The sequence below is a fragment of the Pseudophryne corroboree genome (genome assembly GCF_028390025.1).
Source record: "Pseudophryne corroboree isolate aPseCor3 chromosome 3 unlocalized genomic scaffold, aPseCor3.hap2 SUPER_3_unloc_69, whole genome shotgun sequence".
Lineage (NCBI taxonomy): Eukaryota > Metazoa > Chordata > Amphibia > Anura > Myobatrachidae > Pseudophryne > Pseudophryne corroboree.
The window spans coordinates 78,291-101,937 of record NW_026967562.1 but is presented as its reverse complement, the minus strand read 5'-3'; the positions used below and the strand labels follow the sequence as shown (position 1 = coordinate 101,937).

General features: G+C 46.3%; 1 protein-coding gene across 1 annotated transcript in view; it reads left to right on the top strand.

Moving 5' to 3' along the window:
- Positions 1-23,647, top strand: part of LOC134984593 (oocyte zinc finger protein XlCOF22-like) — a 32,478-nt gene that overhangs the window by 2,046 nt on the left and 6,785 nt on the right. The window lies entirely within an intron of this gene.

Here is a 23,647-nt window from a genome sequence, read left to right as displayed (position 1 = left end):
TCTCAGTTGGGTGTTTCTAACACAAGGCTATCCATGACAAATATCACATGTAGAGAGTTATTACACACAACACTATAATGTTATTAAAAGTAACAAGCATAAGTTTATTATTAGTGATTATATATAAATGTGTATATATGTATGTATGTATATATTATAATTAGTATTGTTTTTTGTGGAGTGCCTAATTTATATGCATTTTGTTAGATGATGCAGGTTTGAAATATTTCCTGCTATACAGTAGACCTGAGATCACCAAATACAATTCGTATAAGATTCAGAAATAATATTAAATTTGAATCTAGAACTTCAAGTAAAACAGATTAAGAGCTTATCACAAGTACATATCTGTATAATCAGAAGACAAGCGTTTTGCACTTGTTGTCACCCTTGCATGGGCGGACTTGTTCTTATCCACTCCAATTCACGCAATACAAATTGCGTACACCAACGCGTTTTGTCAATAGTGACTTCTTCAGGGGTGTTTTCTGTTAAAGGCTTTATCCTCAAATATCAATTGTGCAGACTTGAAATAATTGTGTAACTTTCAGACGGTAATTGTGGACTTGTTCATGATGAACACATTCCTAATTACTTGTGAATAATAGTTCCTGCTCTGTGCAGTTCTGAGGTTATGACTTTAGGGAATGTAATGGCCAGATCCAATATTGCTCAATCTAAGGTCTCCCAGTAGTCTTACTACATATATAAATGTGTCTTGCACTCAGTATATTAACTAACAATAATAATCAGTGGAGTTTTAGTTCATGTATTGCTCAGTGCATTTAAGCCTGCAGCCCCCGACAAGGGACCCCACTATACTGCAGGTCCTACTCTATTGCTCAAAATAATTACCATAAAAACAGCTATCACATTAGTGTTAGACTTTAGGTTTGCTCTCAGCGGCGGAACAGTGGCTGAAAGGCTTGGATTGGTTTTAAGAGCACCAGTCTGACGTGCCACCACATCTCACGTGGCCCTCCATTTCACCAGATCTGGGACTGTGGGACTGTTTGACTGGGTGCGGCATTGTACTGTTGGTGCAGTTCCTGATGCGTTTGGAACGATTGGTGGTTGCTAGGCACCCTAAATGCCTGTGGTCCCGATTTGTCATGATCTACTTTCGCCCACTGTTCTGCCGCTGAGATTCTTGGTGTCCATGCTTCTTCCACTGTAGATGGATACTACTCACTGTCTACAAGGGATCACCAACAGACAAAAGCCGGTCTCGGGCAAAACCAATGGCTCCCTTTTGCCAGTCGCATCACGTGCACGACCCATGGTTCCATCTGAAAAAGAAACAATGTCTCAACAAATTTGCATTGTATCAATACCTCAGACATTTACAATGATCATCCAGTAGTTTTAGTGTCACCATCTACACGCTTGTGCACGTCCTGTGTCGTTAATATACCCGGTGGAACCGCCCATGTCGCCATCCGTTGCTCACTCCAGTACATCAAAGTGACGTCATCTGACACATGCTATGTCCGGGGACATGGAGAGAACCTCGTCCACGTGACCTATAGTAACCAATGGGGACAAAAGTATCAAGTAACCTGCCAACAAAACAGTGTAACAACACCGATCAAATTCTATCCTCTTAGATAGATATATATGTTCCTGTGGCAGGATCCACAGGTTATCCACAAGATAACATTGGGATATGATGACGTGACAGCGGATTTGCAACAAACGGTCAAAGCTTTCGGCCTCCCAGTATGCAACGGGCCTGTCCATATATCCCCGCCTCCTGGCTCAGGCAAATCAGTTTTTCTCCGGCTGGTTCCACAGGTTATCCACAGGATAACATTGGGATATGCCGGAGGGACAGCGGAAATAGCACCAAACAGTCACAAGCTTTCTGGCCTCCCAGGATGCATCAGGGCTCTTGCATATAATCCCGCCCACTGACTCAGTCAAATCAGTTTTTTGTTTGTTGCGGCAGGAGCCGGACCATGGTCACAGGGCTGCTGTTAGGGCAGCCCTAAGCTTTTATTATTTTATTTTTATAGTCTGTTTTGAGTGATCTTTCTGAACAGCGTCTTAAACGCATACTAGAAAGAGTCGCTCCAACAACTCCCCACCGGGTCGCAACAATGCTTACCTTCGCGGTACAGTGCTGTCTCGGCGGGCGTCTGTAACGGATGTTCTATCAGGTCCAGCAGATGTTACCAGGCTGTGGCCGGACCATGGGGAGAAGGTAAGGCATCGGTTTCCTTTTACTAGGGGTTTCTGGACACAGCCGCACTGTATTGGAGGAGACTACAAACAGTGGTTGATGCGCCGCCACTCTTAAGTGCAACAGCGCTACGCTTTAGGGACCATAGGCGCCAGGACTAGGTTGAGGCCGCGATCCCTAGAGTTTATGTCAACAAGGGGAGTCAGGCGCTCTCCTGGTCGCCCCTCCCCCCAGTTCATGACCAGTTTCCGTGCGTCTCCCGTCCATGAACTGATGGCCTCACTTCCGTCTCAGACGCTACAACGAGGGTACTCTGTCGCAGCTTGGGCCGCTGCGGTTGTGTACACTAGAGTTTCCGCCTAGACCGGGTCGCAGACAGGAGCGTCTGCATACACTTATCGTTCACTGAGCGTCTGTGTCCGTTATTGAGCGTCTGTGTCTCTCATCAGTTACCGGAGCGGCAGTGTACACTAGTATCGTCTGTATCTACTCAGCGTCTTTTGAGCGTATTGATAGATCATGGAAGTGGGGTGAGTCTCCCTGTATCCCACTCTACTGAGTAAGGGTTATACAGTACTAAAATTCCTTCTACTTGTTAGTATGAATTGTTAATTTTGGTACATATTGCATATGAGGCCTGTACAGTACTGTTGTTTTCTACAAAAATGTCTGAAAAACTTGTTATGATAGCTGTTAAAACATAAATACAGTAATTGTACTCCTACTTACTTGTAAAGTAATTGTTTGTGGTTGATTATATTCTCATATGACAATGTTTAATATTTAACATGTGACTGACTGCTAGTATGATTGCTGACTTTTATATGTTGTCAGTTTTATTCTGAACCTCAATTCAGGTGCACAGTTGTGGTCAGATTGATTTCACTTCTATATATTTATATATATATCTATATATGTGTGTGTGTGTGTGTGTGTGTGTGTGTGTGTGTGTGTGTGTGTGTGTGTGATTCTCAGTCACAAATTGTGTAATTGGTAAACACGGAAAAATTGACTATGTCTGTGAGCAGCAAAAGTTATGAGGATACCTTATCAGGCACTCCTACATCCTTAACATGTTTATCTTGTAAAACGGGGATTTTAGAAGGAATGGAACAGGTTATTACTTATGATGGGTTATGTACAAACTGTTATTCATATCGGCAAAGTAAAATGCAGACTTCGGTTCAACAACCAGTAGAACCACCATGGAGTATGTTCGCGCAGACCTTGTCTGCAATATTGTACAGATTAACTCCTGCAGTTCCACCCCAGGGAATAGGTTACACTATTAACCCATACATGCAGCTCCCTCCTTATGGTTTGGTTCCAGTAGCTGCTACAAGTAGCCAGGCTGTTAGGACCAGGGTAGATACATCCATGTTGCAGACTACACAAGATGATACAACAGATGAGGATACAGTGTATTCTAATACCCCATATGATGATCAGTCGCAGGGTTTTAGCTCAGAGGATATAGCTGAGCTTATTGATGCAATGAAGGCTATTCTCTCTTTGGAGGAATCAGCCAAGACAGTGTCAAAATCTAAAGCACCTGTGTTTAAACGAACAAAGACAGTTAGGACTGAATTTCCAGTATCAGAAGATCTGACGGAAATGATGAAAGGACCTTGGGCTACGCCTGGTAAAAAATATAAGATTCCGAAAAAATGGGATTCTTTTTATCCTTTTCCAGCTGCGGATTGTTCAAAAAGAGAAGTTCCTCCTAAAGTAGATGCACATGTAGTGCGACTTGTGCGTAAATCTGTTTTACCATTGCCGTCTACCTCACTGACTGATGTTACAGATAGAAGAATAGATGGTTTATTGAAAAATATTTTTTTCTCTCTCGGGGGCTGTAGTAAGGCCAGCTATGGCTTCAGCCTGGATGACGAGAGCGATGGTAGAATGGGCGGAGAAACTAGAAAAAGGCCTCTTCCCTTCCACAGGGGAGGCAGAATCTCTTTTAGGTCGTATAAAACAAGCTGCGCAATATTTGGAAGAAGCAGCAATTGATATGGGTACAATTGCTTCTAAAGCATCAGCCTTGACAGTAGCTGCTCGCAGAGCAGTTTGTCTACGTACTTGGAAAGCGGATGTAGAATCCAAGAAGGTTCTGGAAGCTCTGCCTTTCGCTGGTGATATTCTGTTTGGAAAACAATTGACAGATATTCTAGAATCGGAAGCTGAATCCAAGAAGGTCAGATTTCCGGCTAGTTATAACCCTAAGACTAGGGGTTCGAAATTTCAGCCATTTCGATGGCAAGGCAGAGCAAAAGGGAAAAGGAACCTAAGCAACCCCATTTCAATAAGTCAACTAGGGGTAGGAAGCAATGGGCCAATAGACGGCCGGTTTCCAAGCCAGAACAGAAGCCATCAGTCTGAGGGTACTGGCCTCCACCTGGAGGATTCCAGGGTTGGGGGCCGACTCCTTCAATTTGCACATATATGGCAGCAGTCGACGACAGATGCTTGGGTGCAGAAGGTGGTATCTCTCGGTTATGGTTTCCCCTTCAAGAGGCAGCCTCCTCAAAGGTTTTTTTGCACCAGTCCATCTCGAATAGAGTCAAAGGCCAGTGACCTGCAGGAAGCGGTTCAGAAATTGCTTCAGTCTGGTGTAATTATCCAAGTACCCCCAACACAATGGGGACAGGGGTTTTACTCCAATCTATTTTTGATGCAGAAGCCAAATGGTTCATTCTGACCCATTCTCAATCTCAAAATGTTAAACAAATAAATTTGGTTTCCAAGGTTCCACATGGAGACATTACGCTCCATAGTTTTGGCCATGGAACCGGGAGATTACATGGTATCTCTGGATATACAGGATGCTTACCTACATGTGCCTATAGCACAGTCTCATCAGTGTTACCTCCAGTTTGCCATCCTCCAGCAACATTTTCAGTTACAGGCTTTGCCCTTCGGGCTAGCAACAGCCCCCAGGGTGTTAACCAAAATTATGGTGGTTATGGCAGTTTATCTCCACAAGCAGGGGATAAGAATATTTCCATACCTTGACGATCTTTTAATCCTGGCACAATCTCAGGAATTACTTTTGAGCCATCTTCAACAGACAATAGTTTGTCTACAAAGACACGGGTGGCTCATAAACTGGGAAAAGTCGTCTGAGTCCGTCACAATGGATGGTTCATTTGGGGGCCATATTGGATTCAGGTCTACAGAGAATTTTGTTACCATGGAAAAAAATATCCAAGGTGCAAGTAATGACTCAGGAGTTGCTGCAGTCAGACTATATCAGTCCATGCAGCAATGCGACTGTTGGGTCTGATGGTGTCAACCTTCGACATGGTGGAATATGCACAATTCCACTCCAGACCTCTACAGCATCTCATTCTGACCCGATGGAACGGAAGACATCAGACAATAAAAAGACAGATGATTAATCTTCCAGTAGACGTAAGAAGGTCTCTAGCTTGGTGGCTACAGACAGACCATCTAAGCAAGGGGAGACCTTTTTGGGTAACGGATTGGCAAATCCTGACAACAGATGCCAGTCTTCAGGGCTGGGGAGCGGTGTTCGAAAGCCTCTGGTTCCAGGGAAAATGGACCATAAGGGAAAGTCGCCTGCCAATACATCTGTTAGAAATAAGGGCCATATACATGGCTCTAGTTCAGGCAAAGGACAGTCTGCAAGGAAGACCAGTCCAGATCCGTTCAGACAATGCTACAGCAGTAACATACCTCAATCATCAGGGAGGAACTCACAGCAAAAGATCGATGGAGGAAGTAACTCACATACTAAGGTGGGCAGAACTCCATCTCCCAGCATTGTCAGCAGTGTTTGTTCCAGGAGTGCTGAATTGGTAAGCGGATTTTCTCAGTCGACAACCATTCAGGAAACCGAATGGGCATTACACCCAGAAGTGTTTCAGACCATAGTAAACAGATGGGGGTTGCCAGAGATAGATCTCATGGCGTCTCATCTGAACAACAAAGTTCCGATATACGGATCAAAAACAAAGGATCCCGGAGCAATCCTTGTAGACGCACTGTCAGTGAATTGGGAGTTTCGTCTAGCATATCTGTTTCCTCCAGTCTCCCTGTTACCCAGGGTAGTGAGGAAAATAAAGCAAGCAAAGGGAGCCATAATTGTAATAGCTCCAGCTTGGCCCAGAAGGCATTGGTACACAGATCTGCTAAGGATGTCCGTGGAAGCTCCAATACTGCTCCCTCAACGTCCAGATCTACTAATGCAGGGTCCTTGTTATCACAGTCATCTCGATCGTCTGTCTTTGACGGCGTGGCTGTTGAGACCTCTATCTTAGAAGCAAGAGGATTTTCAAAACAAGTAATTCAAACTATGCTTAGAGCAAGAAAACCTTCTTCAGCTCGTATTTATCATCGAATATGGCAAGCCTATACTCATTGATGTAACGAAAAGTTTGGATCCAAGATCTTTTAAAGTATCCAGGATTTTGGATGGCTTCCTTGAGAGTTCAGGTATCAGCATTAACTTTATGGTTTCAGAAAAAGATTGCTGACTTACAGGATATGCGTACTTTCTTTCAGGGAGTGATACACATTCAACCACCTTTTGTTCCTCCTGCAGTTCCCTGGGATTTGAATCTGGTTCTTAAAATCCTTCAGTGACCTCCGTTTGAGCCACTTAAGAGAGCAGATCTTAAATGGTTGACGGCTAAAGTTCTCTTTCTACTGACAATGGCGTCAGCTAGAAGAGTGTCAGATTTAGGAGCACTATTGTGTAAGTCTCCTTTTTTCCAGATAAAGCAGTACTCAGAACTAGATCTGGTTATCTTCCGAAGGTGGTCTCAAAATTTAACCTTAACGAAGAGATTGTAGTCCCGGTTTTTCAGGTATCGGGACTTTCTGCGGGAGAAGCGTCGCTGGACGTGGTCCGTGCGTTAAGAATCTACGTGGATCGTACTAGTGCCATCAGAAAAACAGATTATCTCTTCATTCTCTACGGATTTCACAGAAGAGGATGGCCTGCTAGTAAACAGACGCTGGCGAGATGGCTCCGAATGGTAATTTCAGAAGCTAATTCGCGTGCTGATCTCCCTGTTCCGGCTAATGTCTCTGCACACTCTACACATAAGATAGGTCCTTCTTGGGCGGCACAACATGGTGCTTCAGCAGAACAGATTTGTAAGGCAGCCACATGGTCTTCCATTAACACTTTCATTAGACATTACTCCTTGGATACTTTTGCCTCTCATGGCGCTAAATTCGGACGAAATGTTCTCCTGTCTAATCAGGAGCGTCCCCACCGCTAAAAATGGCTTTGGGAATCCCAATGTTATCCTGTGGATAACCTCTGGACCCAGCCGAAGAAGTAGACGTTATGGTAAGAACTTACCGTTGATAACTTGATTTCTCCTATGTCCACAGGGATCCCACCGTGACGCACCTGATTTGAGGATCTTTACAATCACTAAACTTCTTCCCTCTTGTATGGAAGGGGGTACATTTGTGTTCTTATCGCCTGAACAGGGTTCTACATGATGTTCCTGCCTAAATTGCTGTGGAAACAACTGATTTGACTGAGACACTGGGCGGGATTATATGCAAGAGCCCCAATGCATCCTGGGAGGCCAGAAAGCTTGTGACTGTTTGGTGCCATTTCCGCTGTCGCTTCGGCATATCCCTATGTTATCCTGTGGATACCTATGGACATAAGAGATATCACGTTATCAATGGTAAGTTCTTAGCATAACGTCTATTTTGTTTGGTGCGGCAGGAGCCATAAGTTTTCTTATTTTATTTTTATAGTATTACTAAATTTTTTGAGTGAACTTTCTAAAAAAGCATCTTATACGCACCGTAGAGTCGCTCCAACAACTCCCCGCCGGGTCTCGACAACGCTTACCCACGTGTACAGTGAGGCAGGCACAGGTTCTGGTGAACCTTCATGGGCTACTTTGCACAGACATTATCCAATGTAGCTGAGCAGTTTATACCAACTCCTACACCAGTGATAGGATTCCCTATTAACCCATACATGCAACATTCATTCTGAGGTTTATACACCTAGGGAATTGTCAGCCTCTCAAAACAGCAGGCTGAAAGGCTGGTGGTAAGTAAATCACATAGACATGATACAACATCTTCACAGTCTACACATGATTTAGATGAGGATTCGTTGGAGGATGAGGACTCATTGCACTTCGGAAGGTCTGGACATTCCTGACATACCTGAGCTAATTAGTGCTATGTAAGCCATTCCATCCTTAGAAAAGGCAGCGGAGCCTGTGTTAAAAACTATAAAAACTAAGACAACTGTGTTTAAACATCCCAAAACAGCTGATGGAGATTTTGGGTTACGCCCAATAGGAAGTTAGAATTCCAGGAAATGGAATTCCAATTATCCTCGTCCAGCTGGGTACTGTTTAAAAAAAGGGAGGTGGCTCCCAAAGTAGATTTGCAGGTCTTAGATTGGTGCGAAAATCTACATTACTTTTGTTTTCAACATCAATAAATGATGTCACATGGGTGTGGCCTGACTGAAAAGGCAGCAGGAAACAGGATAAAGAAGCTCTTGCTTGTATAGGTCCTTTCTGCCTTTTACAGCTGTCCTACGGGCTCTTTCTGGCCCTTTCTTGCCCCTCTGTGTGTTTTGACACCCCGGTGTGTAGGTTGCGGCGACGGGGAGCCATTCATTTAGCTTTTGCAGGTTGCGGCCTACACCCGGATCCGAAGCTGCGGACTGAAATTGTGCAGTGATCCCACCGCGGGACCGGACCTCAGTGAGGTAGCGCTGCTACTCACCGAGGGCTGTGTGCCCTGTCCACTCTTGTGCCTAGCCGTGCTGTTGAAGTCGTGTGGAGAGGCTGACTGGGAATCAGCGGTGACTGCGGCGAGAGACACGGAGCGGAGCTGCTTTCCCGGCATCTGATGTGGCACATACTACGGGGATTGGTGGCCTCAGCAGGGACGCGTCAGGTTAGTCAGCTCACCCGCCTGCAGCCTGCTTTCTCCTACTGTCCGGCCGTTGAAGCCCTGAGTCGTGGCAGCGGGGAATACATGGAGCGCTTGCCTGTCATCACTCCAGCAGTGTCCCGGCATCTCCCCTCTCCTCCTAATCCATGGTGCTACGGGGGAATCTGGCGGAGCTGTTTTTTATAGAGGACATACACGTGGGATTCCTGTGCAGCCAGATACGCTACCCTGTGCCCCTGCATCCTAGTACCCTCTCCTCTCCTGCCTTATTACTGACCTGGTTCTCCCACCATAGCCGGCCAGTTTCTTCTGATCTGGGCTTCCCTGCCAGAAGTGCCATCTTGAAAACTGGCAATATAGCCACATGCCCTCCTGAAACCAGCCGCTTCTCTGGGAGCTACAGACACTGCCAGCCCATGATCAGTGCCCTTCACTACAGCCTCAGTGATTTCCGTCAGGGACTTCTGCCGCTGCGGCCCTACCTGGGCAGTAAGTGGTCGTCTGAACTGCTTTTATTATTATTATTGCCTGGCCTCCACTCCTACTCTGTCGACTCCCTCTGGTGGCAGACTGTGCTGACTACATCCTCCGTACTGTTTGACTGCTGTTGTGTTTTTTTTCTCCTGCTCCCCTCAATCCCCGCAAGATCCAATTAGAGCTCTTGGGGCAACAGTATAGCTACGGCGTAACAGTCCATGTGTCCAGGACAGTAGCAGGCTCCAGTTGCTGGCTCCTATAAATTACTTTACTGCTCAAGGATGGCATCTTCTTGCTATTACCCATAAACAACTGACCTCACGATGTTTCTGTAACCGATGGCCACTGGGGGTCTATGCTCACTGATGTCTCCCTATTTCCACACTTCAATACTTCTGCTATGTTGCTACTGGCCTCCTGACCTTGTTCTCTAATCTCCGTAATGTTATGCTGAAGAATGGGTAGAACTGGAAAATCATCTCATAAGAAAGCTAAACCTCGTCCTCAACAGGAAACCTCTCAAACTGACTTGAGACCTTTTCTTCTTCCTAATCAACTAACATTGAGCCCCAGTCCTGATCATTCAGAATCTTCTCCCATCCCGTCTTCTCCAAGTCCTTCCATGATGGCTTAAACCCATTGTTTAAACTCGTTGTTTAAACCCATGGCAAGCCAGGTGGGCTCTCTTCTTCACTCTGTTCTCCTTCAAACTCTTTAACCGCCCAGGAACCTTAAATCGAAGAGCAGATGCACTTTCTCGTTCTTTTCAAACGGATGATTCACTCAACTCCCCTGAGAAACAATTTATTCTGAATCCGGCTTCATTTGCTTCAACTCGTACTGTTCCTCTACCTCCTCCGGGGAGAACTTCTGTAGCACCAAAATTTTGCATGAAATTACGTACGTGGGCTCATTCTTCATATTTCATGGGTCATGCCGGTGGTCTTAAGACTCTCAAATTCATTCAGTGATTCTACTTGTGGCCTCATATTAAAATGGATGTCTTTGAATTTGTAGCAGCCTGTTCCAAGTGTGTTCAACATAAAAGTCCACAAACATCTCCCTTGGGTATTTTTCATACACTTCCAACACCTCAAAAGCCTTGGACTCACATCTCTCTGGATTTCATAACCGATTTGCCAGTCTCCAGAGGGCACAACACCATTTGGGTCATTGTGGAATGATTTTTGAAGATGGCTCACTTCATACCCCTCACCGGTCTTCCCTCTGTTGCTCAGCTATCCATATTATTTTTCTCATAGATTTTTCATTTGCATGGCCTTCCACAGGAAATAGTTTCTGATCAGGGTCCTCAATTCATTGCCAAGTTCTGAAAAGCTCTCTGCTCTGTCTTAGGAATCAAGTTGAACTTCTCTTCAGCCTACCATCCCCAGACTGACGGACAGACTGAAAGAGTCGACCAAGATCTGTAAACTTTCTTACGGATGTTCATGTTCCTTGCTCAGGAAGACTGGAAGAATTACTTCCCATTTGCTGAGTTTACATACAGTAACCTATATCATTCTTCTACCAATTCCACTCCTTTCTTCATTAACTATAGTTTTCATCCATGAGTTCCTTCCTTCTAATCTCTCCCACCTCTTGAGGTTCCTGCTGCTGAATCTGCTCTTCGAAAGTTCACTAAGATTTGGAGACAAATTCATAAGGCGCTACTTAAGACTTCCCAGAAATAAAAGACCTACGCTGATTGGAGACATAGGGCTGTTCCTCGTCTCAAAGTGGGAGATCGTGTTTGGATTGCCACCAGAAACCTCAGACTCAAAGTTCCTACCAAAAAGTTTTCTCCAAGATTCATCGGTCCATATCCTATCAAAAGAGTGTTGAATCCTGTTTCTTACAAGGTGACACTGCCTCCCTATTTGAAAATTCCCAATGCCTTTCACATTTCTCTGCTAAAGCCTCTTGTACTAAATCATTTTCTGACAGCTTTCCCTTAACCTCCAAGGTTCAAGCTGCTCAAAAGGAGGAATTTGAGGTTCATAAGTTTCTTGACTTCCGCAAGAGGTATGGTCGTCTCCAGTATCTCATGGATTGGAGAAGATATGGTCCGGAGGAAAGATCTTTGGTGGATGCAGAGGATGTTCATGCTCCAAGACTGAGTTGTGCCTTTCATGCCAAGAATCCCACTAAGCAGCGTGGGTGTTCGGAGACCACCATAAAAAGGGGGGTACTGTCAGCATCCGTAGTCTTACCTCCGGCTCTGGTCCCTGTGGCCTTCCTCTTAGCTGGCTGATGACACTGCGATGGATAGGAGCTACAGCAGCAAGGTCCTCCGGTGCGGCTGCCGGGCATCTGGAGGCTGGGGTCCGGGTACTGGGGAGCGGAGCATGGCAGCCGGAGGTGTCTGTTTCCAAGTGTCCTGTTGCTGGAGTGCGGCATCTGGGAGGCTGAGGCCAGAAGTAGTGGCTTTGTGCTGGTTCCATATGTGTCCTCTGTGCAGGAAGCCACCATGTTGGAGATAAAATCCAAGTCAATAGGTATCCCAGTTCACTTCCAGCCAATCAGGTACAGGCTTCCCTTATAAAAAGGGGTTGATGCTTAGCTATGTTGCCAGTACTTCAAGTTACTTGCTGCTGTAAGGTGCCCTGCGCTCCGCACTCCCAGGTTAACCCCTGGTGTCCTGGTTCTGTTGTGTCCGCCTGGTGGTCAGTTCTGTTATTGCAGTCCTTTGCTCCCAGTCCACCTGCTCTTGTGGTTTAACCACTGGGCCCTCTATCTGGTAGAGTGTCTATGTTTTGCTGATGGTGCTCACAGCGATACGCTCTTCAGCATTGTTTACAAATCACAAGTCACGTCTTCATTCAGTATTCTTCAGCATCGTTTACAAGTCATGAACCTTTTGTCTTTCAGAATTCACTCAGACTTCTCTCCTAGTTGTTGTGTATGATTGAGGTCTCATATAAACTGACTTCCTCTTTCTTCACTGTATCATTCTCGGTCATTGTCCTCATTCCCTACCCCTCTACATCTTTGGGCCTAAGACTTCAATCCATGAGTAAGAACTACATTCAGCCACCTCGTTTCCTGCCTTTGCCGATAGCTGCTCCCTCAGTCAATTATCAGTCGTCATATCCCCAACTCAAGCCAAGCATGACATGGAAGAAGGGGAATTCCTGGTTTCTCTGGATATTAGGGATGCGTATCTTCACATCCCAATATGGCCGCCTCTTCAGGCTTACCTCATGTTTGCACTGCAGCACAGTCACTACCAGGTCCAGGCCTTGCCTTTCGGTCTATCAACAGCACTGAGGGTGTTATCAGGGGTGATGGCAGAGATGTTGCTACAACTCCACAAGCAGGAAGTGAACATTGTGGGTAATTCCAAGTTGATTGCAGCAGGAAATTATTTAGCAGTTGGGCAAAACCATGTGCCCTGCAGGGGAGGCAGATATAACATTTGCAGAGAGAGTTAGATTTGGGTGGGTTATTTTGTTTCTGTGCAGGGTAAATACTGACTGCTTTATTTTTACACTGCAATTTAGATTGCAGATTGAACTCACCACACCCAAATCTATGTCTCTCTGCACATGTTATATCTACCTCCCCTGCAGTGCACATAGTTTTGCCCAACTGCTAACAAAAATCCTGCTGCGATCAACTTGGAATTACCCCCATTGTTTACAGAGCACAGTTGATGGAAAAGATCAGCCTTCAAACACGACTACTCACTGATCATGGGTGGATTCTCAATCTGCAGAAATCCCACCTAGAACCTACGCAGAGGCTTCAGTTCCTGGTAATGATATTGGACACGGTGTCTCAGAAGTTGTTCCTTCCTATGGACAAGGCAAAGACAATTCATACGATAGTATGTTCCATTTTGAAGCTGAACAAAATCTCGGTACATCTTTGCATACTGGGAAAGATGATGTCCTCCTACGACGCAATTCAGTACGGAAGATTCCATGCATGACCATTCCAGCTGGATCTGCTGGACAAATGGTCTGGGTCACATCTGCACATGCGCCAGATGATATGCCATTCACCAAACGCCAGGATTTCCCTCTTATGGTGGCTGCTGATCTCCCTCCTGGAGGGTCAACACTTCAGAATTCAGTATTGGATTCTGTTGACAACGGATGCAAGCCTCCATGGTTGTGGTGCAGTGACCCAAAGCACATGGAAGAAATGTGTCTCTTGGTGTGAGGGTCAACAGTATTCTGCTGTGGATTTTCATCTGGGACATTTATTGCACTTCCTGCAGGCTGTTGTGGATGTGGGCCTACGTTTAGGCTCCATAAAAGTTCAAATCTCAGCCTTGTCTTTTTCTTCCAGGGAACAATTGGCTGTTCTCCCAGTGGTCCAGATGTTCTTGACAGGTGTCCTTTATATTCGACCACCCTTTGTTCCTCCCACAGCGCCATGAGTTCTCAATTTGGTTCTGGCCTTTCTCCAATCGGTTTGATTGAACATTTACACAAGGTGGACATGGAGTATTTGACAGGCTATCATGTTGTTGGCCTTGAAATTAGGGGCCTTATCCTGTAAGAGTCCTTCTCTGGTGTTTCATGAGGATAGAGCGGTGCTTAAAACTCGCTGGACATTCTTGCCTAAGGTGGTGTTAGCATTTCATATCAATTGGCCGATGGTGGTTCTGGTTGTCACTGGCACATCTGTTACACCAATGTCCATGGACGTGGTTCGGGCTTTGGAGATTTATGTCAAGAGGCCAGCTCGTCTCAGAAAATCAGACTCGCTTTTTGTTCTCTATGATGCTTCAAAGATTGATTGTACTGCGTCGAAGTAGTCTATTGTGTGTTGGATCAGGCTTACGATCCAACAGGCTCACTCTTCGGCGGCTTTGCCGCTGCCGAGGTCTGTTCAGGCCCACTCCACACGGTCAGTGGGTTCTTCCTAGGTGGCTGTCCGGGGTGTCTCGGCTTTGCAATTATGCTGGGCAGCTACTTGGTTGGGTTCGAACACGCTGTTAAGTTTTAAAGGTTCAACACCTTGGCTACTGAGGACCTTCAGTTTGGTCAATCAGTTCTGATGGGGTCTCAGCACTCTTCCACCCGGTTTGGAGTTTTGGAACTTCCCCATGGTACTAAGACCATCCCAGTATCCCCTTGGACATTAGAGAAAATAAGATTTTTATACCTACCGGTAAATCCTTTTCTTCTAGTCCATAGGGGATACTGGGCCTCTATGCTTTGATATTTTCTAGCACAAGTTGTTCTTGTGTGTTGTAGTTTGGGTCTGCTTTTGCTGTCCCTATTTTCAAGTTGTGTTTAGTGTAGCTATCCTCTTGTTATGTTGTGTGCTGGTTCGTTCTCTCACAACTTTCTTGTCTCTTTTCCGCCTTTCAAAGTATGTCTGTCTCCTCGGGCACAGTTTTCCTAGACTGAGTCTACAGGAGGGGCATAGAGGGGAGGAGCCAGCACACTCTGAAGAAGATTTAAAGTGCCAGTGTCACAACTGAGGGCTTGAGCTGACAGGAGGAAGCCTCAGTTGTAGGGGCTGAGGTGAAGCTAAACTTCGGAGGTTTAATCAGACCCCTGGACATACGAGTAAGATGTAGAAAGGTTGCCCGAAGGTGTGACCACGACAACCAGGATTAAAAGTCAATAAAAGTTTATTAACAGAACTCCATGTATTCACAGCAGTGATAAATTAATGAAGATATACAGCAGATAAAACAGTTCCTGGATAACTATGGGTTTGGTAATGGCCACAGGGTACTGGTAGCAGTAGGTACAGTTCTTAATGTCCCAGAGATGGAATGTCCTTACCAGACCCGATGAGCAATTAGTCAGACTTCAGCGGAGCTATGGATTGGAGGTCAGGATCATGTGACTGAAACTAAGATGGCTGCGCCCATACCGGCCAATGGAGGGAAACCTTGTTTGTAACACCACATGGAGATTCCTCTGTAATGGCGGCGGTAAACACAGAGAACGCCGACTTGCGTCTCAAACCTCCAGCATGGATGGCCGCGACTGCAGTAGGTGAAGAGTGCCACATACCCTGTAGTGCGTTGAGAATAGGAGACGATGCCCGAGGCCCCGCCGGCAGGTGACGCCATGCCAGTTGCCCGGGCATTGGAAGGACAATATCCATGGATCAGCAGGATGAGACATGACATATAAATGCTAGCAACATAGCTGGAAACCGGGCCTAGGACACTGAGCCAGCCTTAGCAGACACCTGAAAGGTAAATAATGGCGTCCAGATACCCGGATCGTGACAGCCAGGCTCCAATGGACCCCATCTATACCCCATGGTACTAAGACCATCCCAGTATCCCCTACGGACTAAAAGAAAAGGCTATACCGATAGGTATTAAAATCCTATTATTTCAGAATAGCAGGGCCATCCTCGGTTGAAGGTATCACTGCGAAGGCGCAGTTTCGCATTACAATAACCTTAGTAGGAAATACCAATTTGTATTGTACATTTCCTTGGGTGGAATAGACGCCTTTTGGCCAGCGTCGCAGGAGAAATATCTGGAAATATCTGCAGATTATCCAGTCACTCAGCTGTGGATGAGGAAGGCAAAGCAGTCTGTAGAATGAGTTCTTTAATATGAAAAAAGTGGACCCTGAGCAGAGTGTCCCTCTGTGCTTGGATAGGGGCCTGTTTGGACTTTGGGAGTCTATGGATCCTATCAATAAGAAGGTCCGCGGCAGAAGCCTTCGGTGTAAGTTTCTGAAAAGAGGACCGTGGCATAATCATAAAGCTCAGCATTTGTAGCAGAATCTGGAACGCCCATTATTCTGATATTATTTCTCCAAGATCTGTCTTCTAAATCAATGACTTTATCACGAATAGAGGTCATGGGGAAAATTTACTAAGATGGGAGTTCTATTTAAGATGGGATGTTGCCCATAGCAACCAATCAGCTTTTACTTCTCATTAATCTAGCACCTTCTAGAAGGTAATACCTGAAACTTGATTGGTTGCTATGGGCAATATCCCATCTTAAATAGAACTCCCATCTTAGTAAATTTAGCCCCATGTCTTCCTGAAGGGTGTAATGTGCTGAAATCAGATCTTTGTGAGACGCAACAGTCTTTTTCATCTTAGTCTGTACGAGTGCCCATTTCCCTGATACTAGACCTCAAAAACTTGAATATTAGAGTTAAATTCTGAGATAATTTCAGTCCTTAAATGCAGATAACAGAATGTATAGAGCACAGGTTCTCAAACTCGGTCCTCAGCACCCCACACGGTGCATGTTTTGCAGATCTCCTCACAGAATCACAAGTGAAATAATTAGCTCCACCTGCGAACCTGTTATGATTCCCGTACTCCAGACCAGAGGAGATCTTATGGCAGAGGTCTGAGTACTGGAAAGATATACTGGTTGTGGGAGCAGGAGAGCCTAGTAACCCCTGGCGCCCTAACTCCGTTGTCTCGCCCGTGTTATCAGAAATCCCCTGCGAGACTATGGTTGCTTGAGCCCATGGCAGCCGCGTTCGAAGGGCGGATTATGTCTGCCCAACCCCGATGCCCCCTCAGGTCTTAATGGGAGACAAAGGGAAATCCGAGACAGGGTGATAACAAGGGGCCCTCTGACTAAGCAACCAGGCCAGGGGTTACAAGCTAACTAACTTAACCAAAGAAGTATGTGCGGACTAGCCGCCAGGGAAAAGGACAACCAAAGATCCACTGATCCGTCACTCCTATCCAGCACCGCTGGATACCAGAGTGGACCAGGGGGAGCGGAATCCTCCGCAAAAGCTCCAGAACACAAAGATACAAAATAATAAACAGTAAGCGGTCAAGCCGCAACACACGGCTACGCCGCGACTCACGAACACCACAGGATGTTAAAGGTGCTCGGTCAGACTCCAGGAATAGATGACAAACTTCCGAGTACAGGATCACTGAGGACAGGAACAACCGGATTGAGCAGGACTGGAAACTCTCTGTAACTGACACAGGCAAACAGGAAGCTATCACCGGCGTCTGTGAGAAGTCCAAAGGGTGCTTATAACTGTGAGCTCCCCAATCAGGAGCCAGACTGGGTAATCACAAGTAATGCCGTGCAGCTTGCATGCTGCACGGCCAGCACACCATTAATACAAATTAGAAAAGACCCAGCAACGGGGAACTCGGCCCGAACGTGGCGTCCCCGTTGCTAGGGTCTGAGCGGCTCCGTGCGCCCGGCGTCCAGCGTTGCCAGGGAGCCGGCGGCTGTACGCGCACGGCGTCCCTGGTTGCTAGGCGCCGGGCCGCACCGACGAGCGGACCCCGGCGCCTAACAGTACCCCCCCCCCTTGAGGAGGGGTCAAGGAACCCCTAAAGCCAGGTTTCTGGGGAAATTCTCGAAAAAATGCCCTCTTGAGCCTCGGGGCATGGAGATCCTTATCCAGGACCCAAGACCTTTCTTCTGGACCATAACCTCTCCAATGCACCAAAAAATAAAGCCGACCCCGGGACAACTTGGAGTCGAGAACCTTCTCCACCAAGAACTCCTGCTGACCCTGTACATCTATTGGTGATCTCCCCTGAGATATCTTACGAGGAAATCTACTGGACGAGACAAATGGTTTCAGCAATGAGCAATGGAAAGTATTTCCGATCCGTAAAGTTTTTGGTAAACGTAACCGGAAGGCAACTGGATTGACTTTTTTGATAATGTGAAATGGTCCAATAAATTTAGGACCCAATCTGGCTGAGGTTTGTCGAAGTTTAATGTTGCGAGTCGACAACCATACCCTATCTCCTACTTTAAAAGTGCACGGCCGCCGGAGCCTGTCAGAAAATCTCTTTTCCTGAAATGCCGCTTTTCTGAGAGCCAGGTGCACTTTTCTCCAAATGAGCCTAAGATGAGAGGTCAAGGTCAGTGAGGAGACAGAGGAATGTTGAAAAAAGGAATTAGCTCTGGGGTGAAAACCAAAAACTGCAAAAAATGGAGACACATTGGTGGAGGAATGACAGGCATTATTGTAAGCGAACTCCGCCAATGGAAGAAACTCAGACCAGTCATTTTGGAGTTTGGCCGAGTACAAACGCAAATATTGTTTTAGTGATTGATTAACTCGCTCAGTCTGCCCGTTGGATTGGGGATGGTAGCCTGACGTTAAAGATAATTTCATCTTCAATGAGACACAAAAAGATTTCCAAAACTGTGCAATGAATTGTGGACCCCGATCAGAAACAATATCAGTGGGTAACCCATGGAGTCTGAAAACATGGCGGAGGAACAAGACTGCCAATCCCTGGGCAGATGGCAATCGGGGAAGAGCAATGAAATGGGCCATTTTGCTAAAACGGTCCACTACCACCCATATGACTCGGCATCCGGCTGACAGAGGGAGGTCCACCACAAAATCCATGGAGATATGAGACCATGGCCTAAGAGGAACATTCAAGGGCATAAGCTGACCGATAGGCAAAGAACGGGGAACTTTATGCTGTGCACAGACCTGACACGAAAAAACAAACTCCTTAATGTCTTTGGAAAGACCAGGCCACCATACTGAGCGGAAGACTAATTCCAAAGTCTTAGCGATTCCCGGATGCCCGGCAACTTTGCTATCATGAAACTCCGTCAAAACAGTTGCTCTCAAAAACTCAGGGACAAAAAGACGACCAGCAGGAGTATTTCCAGGAGCTTGATGTTGAAGCAGCTTTAACTGGGTAAATAAATCCTGTGTGAGGCCTGCCCGAATGACTGAAGACGGAAGTATGGGAGTAACAGGACTGTTGTCTTGAACTGGAAGAAAACTGCGTGACAGGGCATCTGCCTTGGTATTCTTGGAACCTGGCCTGAAGGTGATAATGAATTTGAAACGAGTAAAAAATAAAGCCCAACGAGCCTGCCGGGCATTCAGTCGTTTAGCTGATTCAATGTATTGAAGATTTTTGTGATCAGTCAAAACTGAAATGATATGAGTCGCTCCCTCAAGCCAATGCCTCCACTCCTCGAAAGCCCATTTAATAGCCAGCAATTCCCGGTTACCAACATCGTAGTTGGATTCAGCAGAAGAGAATTTCCTGGACATAAAGGCACAAGGATGTAATTCAAGGGAATCCGGATCCTTCTGAGACAGGATAGCCCCTACTCCAACCTCTGAGGCATCAACCTCAACAATGAAAGGCAATTCTGGGTTGGGGTGTCTGAGGACAGGGGCTGAGACAAAGGCTTGTTTCAAGGCCTGAAAAGATAACTCAGCTTCACGTGACCAATTGGTAGGATCTGCTCCCTTTTTAGTCAGTGCCACAATGGGAGCAACTAGGTCAGAGAAAGAGTGAATAAATCTTCTATAGTAGTTCGCAAACCCTAAAAAGCGCTGAATTGCTTTTAAGTTGGTGGGTTGCGCCCAACTGAGGATGGCTTGGAGCTTTTTTGGTTCCATACGGAATCCCCGAGGGGAAATAATGTATCCTAAAAAGGATACCTCCGTGACATGAAATTCACACTTCTCCAGCTTGGCATATAGGTGATTTTCACGTAATTTTTTTAGAACCTGACGCACCTGGGTAACATGTTGTTCTACAGAGTCAGAATAAATCAAAATATCGTCTAAGTAGACTACAACGAATTTTCCAAGAAATTCACGGAGCACATCGTTAATGAGATCCTGGAAAACTGCCGGAGCGTTAGACAGGCCGAGTGGCATAACCAGATACTCATAGTGGCCTGACTGAGTACTGAATGCCGTTTTCCACTCATCCCCTGACTTGATTCTGATGAGGTTATATGCTCCTCTCAGGTCAATCTTAGAAAAATTCACAGCCGAACGTAGCTGATCAAAGAGGACAGAGATCAGTGGCAGAGGGTAAGTATTTTTTACTGAGATTTTATTCAAGGCTCTAAAGTCAATGCAGGGTCTGAGTGAACCATCCTTCTTCTCTACGAAAAAGAAGCCTGCACTTAAAGGGGATTTAGATGGCCTGATAAATCCTTTCCCTAGGCTTTCTTTAACATACTCATTCATGGCCACGGTTTCAGGTCCAGACAATGCATATAACCTTCCCTTAGGCAAAGTGGCACCAGGAATTAGCTCAATAGCGCAATCATAAGGCCTATGGGGAGGCAGAATATCCGCATTGCCCTTGGAAAAAACATCAACAAAATCCTGGTATTCCACAGGAATGGGTGCGGGAATGGCAGCAGCTATTCTGATGGGAAGCGTAATACATTCTTTATTACAGATGGTACCCCATTGTGAGATCTCCCCCGACTGCCAATCAATGATGGGATTATGAAAGGCCAGCCAAGGGTGACCCAGAACCACTGGAACTGCTGGGCAATGGGTGAGGAAAAACTCAATTTTTTCAGAATGCAGAGCTCCTACCGAGAGTAGAACAGGAGGTGTACAGAGAGAAATAACCCCATTGGACAAGGGACTCCCATCTAAACCATGCATGGTGATACACCTACCCAAGGCTAACTGAGGAATACCTAAGGTCTTGGCCCATGTTAAATCCATAAAGTTCCCTGCAGCTCCACTGTCCACAAAAACAGAGACCGAGGAACAGAGGCTGCCAAAGGAAACTTTAGCTGGGACTAACAGTGAATTATTTGAGGAGATAAGCTGCAGACCAAAGTGAACCCCCTCACAATTCACTTGGTCGAGACGTTTCCCGACTTGTTCGGACAACTACGGGCAAAATGTCCCTTACCTCCACAGTATAAACAAAGACCAGAATTTTGCCTTCTGGTTCTTTCTTCAGGAGACAGTTTGGAGAGACCTATCTGCATAGGCTCCTCTATGTCCACAGGGATGGAAAAAACACAAGGAGTTGACCCGACAGATGCTCCTTTTTCAGCCCTCCGCTCTCTGAGCCGACGATCAATCTTAATAGAGAGCTCCATGAGTTTATCGAGAGTCTCAGGAGCGGGATACTGAAGGAGACTGTCTTTTATAGACTCAGATAAGCCGAGGCGAAACTGACTGCGCAGGGCTGGGTCATTCCATCCACAGTCGTTCGACCAACGGCGAAACTCCGTACAATAATTCTCTGCGGGATTCCTACCCTGTCTGAGAGCACGCAACTGAGTCTCGGCGGATGCCTCTCTATCAGGGTCGTCATATAACAGTCCTAAAGACTTCAGAAAGGCGTCTACAGAAAATAAAGCCGGATCGTCTGTCTTTAAACCAAAAGCCCAGGTCTGAGGATCCCCCTGAAGCAGAGAAATAATAATTCCAACCCGCTGAGCCTCCGTACCTGAGGAGACTGGTCTCAAACGAAAATAAAGTTTACAAGACTCTTTAAAATTAAAAAACTGTTTTCTATCCCCAGAAAAACGGTCAGGCAGATGCATTTTTGGTTCAGGAATGACCCTTGGGAAAGTCCGTAACAGATCTTCCTGTGACCTCACCCGAAGGGACAGATCCTGAACCATCTGAGTAAGTTCTTGAATCTGGCTAACTAGAAGCTGGCCAGGATTTGGCCCGACACCGGTGGGATTCATGAGGCCGACAAATCTCCCAACTGAACAAGGGAAAAATTAACTCCTGTTAATTTTAAATTTTAGTCTGGCCGGTGATAATGTTATGATTCCCGTACTCCAGACCAGAGGAGATCTTATGGCAGAGGTCTGAGTACTGGAAAGATATACTGGTTGTGGGAGCAGGAGAGCCTAGTAACCCCTGGCGCCCTAACTCCGTTGTCTTGCCCGTGTTATCAGAAATCCCCTGCGAGACTATGGTTGCTTGAGCCCATGGCAGCCGCGTTCGAAGGGCGGATTATGTCTGCCCAACCCCGATGCCCCCTCAGGTCTTAATGGGAGACAAAGGGAAATCTGAGACAGGGTGATAACAAGGGGCCCTCTGACTAAGCAACCAGGCCAGGGGTTACAAGCTAACTAACTTAACCAAAGAAGTATGTGCGGACTAGCCGCCAGGGAAAAGGACAACCAAAGATCCACTGATCCGTCACTCCTATCCAGCACCGCTGGATACCAGAGTGGACCAGGGGGAGCGGAATCCTCCGCAAAAGCTCCAGAACACAAAGATACAAAATAATAAACAGTAAGCAGTCAAGCCGCAACACACGGCTACGCCGCGACTCACGAACACCACAGGATGTTAAAGGTGCTCGGTCAGACTCCAGGAATAGATGACAAACTTCCGAGTACAGGATCACTGAGGACAGGAACAACCGGATTGAGCAGGACTGGAAACTCTCTGTAACTGACACAGGCAAACAGGAAGCTATCACCGGCGTCTGTGAGAAGTCCAAAGGGTGCTTATAACTGTGAGCTCCCCAATCAGGAGCCAGACTGGGTAATCACAAGTAATGCCGTGCAGCTTGCATGCTGCACGGCCAGCACACCATTAATACAAATTAGAAAAGACCCAGCAACGGGGAACGCGGCCCGAACGTGGCGTCCCCGTTGCTAGGGTCTGAGCGGCTCCGTGCGCCCGGCGTCCAGCGTTGCCAGGGAGCCGGCGGCTGTACGCGCACGGCGTCCCTGGTTGCTAGGCGCCGGGCCGCACCGACGAGCGGACCCCGGCGCCTAACAGAACCTTTAAAAATGTGTCAGTGAGTAATTAATACACCTGTGCACCTGCTGGGTTACCTGCAAAACATGCACTGTGTGGGGTCCTGAGGACCGAGTTTGAGAACCACTGGTATAGAGCGTAGAGTAACAGGACCATCTAGGATGTCTTAAGACGTCTTCAGCCATTACAGCTGGGCTGTGCGTCTGACAAGAAGAAGCAGATGATGTAGTGGTCTCAGAAGGACCTCCTGAATTCGAAGTACCAAAGAGATGGACAGGTGGAGACGATTTGGTACCTTTTAACCTTTTTTGGAGGCATGGTAAGCCGGCTACAAAGAGACTGACCTCTCAGAGATAGGAAAATACAAATGATCTATGAATAAAAGGAGCAGTAGTACGCTGTCAGGAGGTTACATCAAGATGACCCAGTTCAAAATGATATTCTTAGTCGGGGTGACGGGGTAATCCGAGCCAAAATTTCAGGTCAACATGATGTAATACAACTCAAATAACACAGTAATGACCGAGAAATTCCACTAGAGGTCAGCGTGACCACAGACGTGAAGTACTCAGCACAGAGAGACACAAATGGCAAAATATATTCAGTGGATAAATCCACAAAATAATATACTGTGAGGTTGTAATCAGAGTGT